The 6,158-nt window shown below is 38.4% G+C and overlaps 1 pseudogene; it reads right to left on the bottom strand.

The window, feature by feature from the left end:
• Positions 1–4,852: 4,852 nt before the first annotated feature.
• LOC101717059 (mitochondrial calcium uniporter regulator 1-like) lies at positions 4,853–5,751 on the bottom strand (annotated as a pseudogene).
• Between the last annotated feature and the right edge of the window lie 407 nt (positions 5,752–6,158).

Below are 6,158 nucleotides of genomic sequence, written 5' to 3'. Positions count from 1 at the left end.
AGGTTGACTACAAGAAATTTTTCTCGAAGAAATGTATGAATTCTAAGGAAAACTAAATTCTCAACCACATGTGACAGGGATTTTGAGCCATTTTATTTGAAGGTTTAAAGATAGTGTGGCTCTAGCTAACAAGTAGGTTATACAGCTCTGTCTTCACATTAGTTCTATAATTTACAAAGGGTCAAATGTCGTGTTTGTTTCAAGGACTAAGAGGAGTAGCCAGAGAGGTTAAGAGATACCCAAGGCCCCTGACATGGGCAGGAGTAGAGCTCTGTTGTTCTTCTGACTACAGAGGCCCTTGATAGAGTTGAGACTTTTAGCTTCTATCCAAGCACCAAGAAAGTTGGCAAAGAACAAAAAGAAATGTTTATGGAAAGGCACAGCCTCCCTCTTACAGGAAGCATTTGCCTCTTCCTGGTTTTTGCTGTTTCTGAATTTTGGGTTTACCTGAAGTTCTATTTTTAGAGGAAAACACATATGGACTAAATCTTGCTGAGCCTTTTTCAGGTACGCACTATCCCACTTAACCCTTTTAGGATCTCAGATACCAAGTGTAAAGCTGACAGGAGCCAAAGCACTCATATTTCCATTGCATCACCCTAGTGCCAAGTAAAAAGGTAAAATCAAAAAGCAGGATGGAATGGGCTATTTTCGTATCTTAAGAAAGATTGGATGATTTAGTATTAAGAATCCAATAGAAATCTGTGTAGATCTGTACAACATGAGGGTGGTGGGTGTGCTTAGTTAACCACTTACCGGTCCAATTGTTTAAATACAGGATGACAAAAATTTACATATTTTTTCATTAAGTTTTATAAGATAATATAACAAGAAATACAAAAATGACAATTTTATCAAATTTATTCAATACAGGAGTAGACTGGTTGAAATGACACCTGCCCAAGTGATGCTCAGGATAGTCAGTATGTAAACAAACGTGCTGCCTGAGCAATGCTCAGGGTAAACAGTTAAGTGGTTCAGTCTCTTACTTTTGTAATTTAAGTGCTGACTGAAAGTTTCTTGGAGACTAGAGGAGGCCTCCAGTTACCCAAGGATAGAATAAATATGACAATTCTCTGCAAAGCATCTTGAGTTTCTTGAAGTACTATCTGAATACAAAAGTGAATGTGTCAGACAACTTTCAAAGCTGGAAGCTAAGAAAGTCAGAGAGTGAAAAGAAACTTGCAAATAAAACCTGACACTTCAAAGTCAAAATGTCATATGAATGACTAAGTGGCATTTTTTTGAGGTCAAGGGAACCTGTAGAACCTACAATTCTTTCTAAACAATAACAACCACTAGTCTTTGTATAGTGATAAACAATTTGCAAAACAGTTTCACATACATGGCCTTATTTCTCATAAATGAGACTTTCACAAGGCACGGAAGTGTTGTGCAATGATGACTGTTTTTATATCATTTGAAAGGAAGAGAAGCCGACTCAAGCTGGGTAAATTGTAGTTAGCTATGAAGCAGAACAAGGAACTGAAGCCAGACCCTGTGATGCCAAAGTCCATGCCATTGTCACCTTATGGGACCTTCCTCAGAGAACTACATCTGGTCCCCTCTCCCACTTCCTGTCTAGCTCTTCTTCCCACTTCCTGTCCTGCCTTCTCTGTAGTGGGGAACCGAGGACCAGCCTAAAGTCACCTACTCATACAGTAGGCCTCTACTTGTAAGGCAGTTTAAATCTCGCCCCTATATGTAAAATTTTCCTCCTGAAAGCCTCAGAGGGAATTAAGTTTAGATTCTAAGTCACCAGTTAAGTTTTAAATTTTAAGTCACTAAGAAAAACTCTATAAAGCTTTTTTCACAAGACTTCCTCTCAAATATATTGCATTTAGCAGTGACTTTATACACTCTTCCTGTGCAGGACATTAGCACTTCACATAAGTCACTTTAGTCATTCTTTCAGCATTTATTTTCTGAGCACCAAATATGCTTAAATTTCTGTGGATAAAGCAGTGAACAAAATAAGCAACCAACCCCAACCCTCTATGGGCCAGGTGTAGTGATGACAATATCCAAAGTAAACAAGTAATATGTCAGGTTGTGACAAAAGCTGAGGATAAGCATAGAGTCCTCAAGAAGGAAGGGCAATGTTAGGGTTGCATGGTGTGGGAATGGTAAGGATTGCTCTACACAAATGCAGGTGATTAGAGGTCTCTGATTTGAGAAAGTGGCCCAAGGACATAGGGGAGCAAAGCCTGTGGTTACTTGGGGACAGAGCTTCCCGAGGAGAGAGAGGAAATGTCCTCGGCAGAGTGTTGGACGTGTTTGAGGAATACTTCCTCGAGTAGTATGGTTGGGCAGGAAGAGCGAAGATTGGGAGATAGAAGAAAGAGGACATGGGTGAGAGACTGAAAGGGCTTAGGGGGCCTTTATACAACAAATAGGTCTGCTCACTATTTTATAATAAGAGAGATTAACAAAGAGAAATTTCAGTGACTCAAGGCTACTGTGGAGTGGTTGGTCAGAGATTTAAATTCAGAATTTCTGATGCCACAGTTTATCCCCTATTCTTCGTCTCTACGCTGAGGATCCTCCTTCTCCCATGATCCCAGGCAGAGACTTTAGACAAACAGCTATGTCCATAACAATGATACATCTTCATACCCATTTAAAAGTTTTTAAAATTTTTATTAGCTCATCTTTGCAGTAATGATTACATTCACTGTGGAGAGTTGGTATTGTTTACATAACACATCTTAATTCTTTTTACTTTATCTGGCCCCCTTCTCCCTCCTTTCCATTCATCTCTTGGTCCCTTTCCTATTTGCAAAAGATTTATCTCCCTGTTTCAAATTGTCTATATTTTATTTTGCTCTTTAAATTATTTATACCTTGGGCTTCTCACATAAGACATACCTGAGATTTTTAAGTGTGTGTGTCTGATTTATTTCACTTAACATTATTATTTAAGGTGCTTCCATTTTCGTACAAATAATACAAATATATCCATTATGGAAGAGTAGTACTCCATTGTGTATAAATATCACATTTTTTTTATCCATTCATCTGTTGATGGACATACAGGCCACTTCTAAGATTTAGCTAGCACCCTATGATTCTCATTGCTAGTAACATGGGCATACATGTATCACTGTAATATGATATCTTAAACTCTTTTGGGAAGACACCTATAAGAGGAATAGCTGGGTCAAAGGGAATTTCTATTTTTAGTATTTTAAGGAATCTCCATACTGATTTGCGTAGTGATTATACTAATTTACACTCCCAAGAAAAATGTAGAAGGATTATTTTTCCTCTCCAAGCCTCACCAGCATTTAATGTTTGATTTTTTGATGATAGCCATTCATTTTGAAGATGGAATCTCAATATTGTTTTGATTTGCATTTCTCTAATGGCAAAGATGTTGAACACTTTTTTCATGTATTTATCAGTCATTTGTACTTCTTTTATTTTTTGTACCAGGGATCGAACTTGGGTCCTTGTGCTTGCGCAGCAGGTGGCGAAACCACTGAGCTAAATCCCCGCCCCCATTTGTACTTCTTTTGTGACAAGTCTGTCCATTTCAGTTGCCCATTATCTGACTGGGTCTTTGTTTTGGGGGATCGAATTTGTTTGAATTCTTTATATATTCTAGATATTAGTCCTCTGTGCAAGGAATAGCTGGCAAAAACTTTTTTTCCCATTCTGTATGTTGTCTCTTCACTCTGATGATTGTTTCTTGTGCTATGCAGTAGCTTTTTAATTTGATATATTTTTGTGCAATTAGAGCTCTGTTCATAAAGTCCTTGCCTATGCCTATGTCTTCAAATGTTATACTTACTTCATCTCCAACAGGTTAAGTGTTTCTGTTTTAATATTTAGATTTTGATCCATTTGATTTAAGTTTAGAAGATGGTAAGAAATAGGATTTAGATTCAATCTTCTGCATGTGTATAGCCGGTTTTCCCAGCAACATTTGCTAAAGAGGATGTCTTTCCTCCAGCATATAATTTTGGCTTTGTCAATGATCAAATGGCAGAATATGTCTGTGGTTGTTTCTGCATCCTTATTCTGCTCCATTGATCCACATATCTGGTTTTGTGCCAGGACCATGCTGTTTTTATCACTGTAGCTTTGTAATATGACTTGAAATCTGGAATTGTGATGCCTTCTACTTTGCTCTTGTTGCTCCAGATAGCTTTTGCTATTTTGGTTGTCTTCTGGATTGCTAAGAATTTTTTGATTGATTTTTCTAGTTCTGTGAGGAATGCTGTTGGTATTTTGTTTGGTTGGGATTGCTTTTAATCTATGTATCAGTTTTAGAAGTACAACCATGTTGTCTATATTGGTTATGCCTATTCAAGAACGGGGATCTTTCCATTTTCTGATGTCCTCATTGATTTCCCTTTTCAGAATACTATACTTTTATTGTAGAAATCTTTCACTTTCTTAGGTTAATTCCTAAGTATTCCATTTTTCTTCATGCTATTGTGAAAGGTATTATTTCCCTTATTACTCTCTTGGTGATTTTATTAGTGTTCAGGAATTCTTGGGTTTTGAGTGTTGACTTTATATTCTGCTATGCTATGGAATTTGGTTATAAATCCTAGGAGTCTTTTGGTAGAGTTTTTGGGATCTTCTATATAGAAGATCATGTCATCTGTGAAGAAGGATAGTTTAGTTTCTTCCTTTCCAATATGTATTCCTTTTATTTCTTTCTCTTGTCTGATTGCTCTGGCTAAGTTTTGAGTACCATATTGAACAGGACTGGTGGTACTGGACATCTTTGTCTTGTTCCTGATTTAAGAGGAAAAGTTTTCGGTTTTATGAAATATGATTTTAGCAGTAGGTTTGTCATAAATGGCTTTTAATGGATTCACATAAATCCTTCTATACCCATTTTATTAATTTTTTAAATCATGAACTGATGTTGGATTTTGACGTAGACTTTTCCTGCATCTCTTGAGATGATCATGTGATTTTTGTTCTCTTTAAATAGACATTTTATTATATTCACAGGTGATAAAATCCCAGAGCTACTGTTAGGCAGGTAAATATAGACCCTGCTAGATACTTGATAGTGCCAAGCTTGTGTACCTCCAGCATGGTCTTGAGGCCAGCGACCTCAGCTTCAATCTTCCTGTCTGTCTATGTCAGGGCCCAATCCTGCTGGGCATGCAACTCCCCTACTTCCATCGTCAATTCCAGCAGCTTCCTTTTGTTCAATAAATACTTTTACAATGAAGCTCAACTGAGCCATCCAAATCCAGCAGCAGGGGCAAAATGCAGTTACATATTTGAGTCTCAGTAGCAATTCTTTTATTCTGCTCTTTTCTAGATTGAAGTCTAACTTGGTATCTGTTCAGACTTTGATCACTTCATCCGTTATTTGTTTTAACTAATGTAGTTAAAGCTTTATTTTCTCATTTTCTGCTCTGAGGGCTGAAAATTCACTTCTCCAAAATAATCATATCCTTTTTCACATTTGCCATCGTAGACTTTATTTGCTGAAGAGCGATCTCCTGCTGCATCTTGGTGACTGTGTCTTTGTAGAGGTTGTCGGTGTTAGCTCCATGGTCTTGACCAATGCAGACACAATGATTTCTGCTTGTTGAGTTGTAAATCCATTTTCTTCCGGTAAGCACACGAAGGCTGGGTGTCGAAGTAGAGCTTCCGATTCCCGAGAGAGGTGAAATCTGTCCTTATGTGCTCCAGCTACAGGCACTGTGTAGGCAGGCTTAGCTCTCTCTTGGAGGTCATGAGCACAGCCACCCAGGGGAGGAGCGCACCTGCCCCCATGCACCACGCCTGGCCCGGGGCTCCTGAGGCCTGGGGCACGCGCCCTGGGCCAGTGGATGGCGAAGGGCAGCCGATCGTGATTTTTGTCTTTGCTTCTGTTTATGTGATGGATTACATGTATTGTTTTGCATATGTTGAACTATCCTTGCCTCCCTGGGATGAAGCCTACTTGGTTATGATGTATGATCTTTTTAATAATCTGTCGCATTCTGCTTACCAGTATCTTGTTCAAAATCTTTCCATCTATGTTCATTCAAGAGATTGGCCTGCAGTTTTCTTTGTCAGTTGGGTCCTTGCCTTGTTTTGGAATCAAGGTGATGCTAGCTTTCAGGAATGAGTTGGACAATATTTCTTCTCTTTCAATTTCATTGAAGAGTTTGATGAGTATTAGCATTAGAGCTTCCCTG

The sequence above is a fragment of the Heterocephalus glaber genome, unplaced genomic scaffold (genome assembly GCF_053883595.1).
Source record: "Heterocephalus glaber isolate CG9 unplaced genomic scaffold, H.glaber_assembly_v1.0 deba00000738, whole genome shotgun sequence".
Lineage (NCBI taxonomy): Eukaryota > Metazoa > Chordata > Mammalia > Rodentia > Bathyergidae > Heterocephalus > Heterocephalus glaber.
Note: the sequence above shows the minus strand (reverse complement) of the source record. Positions and strands in the feature narration are given on the sequence as shown.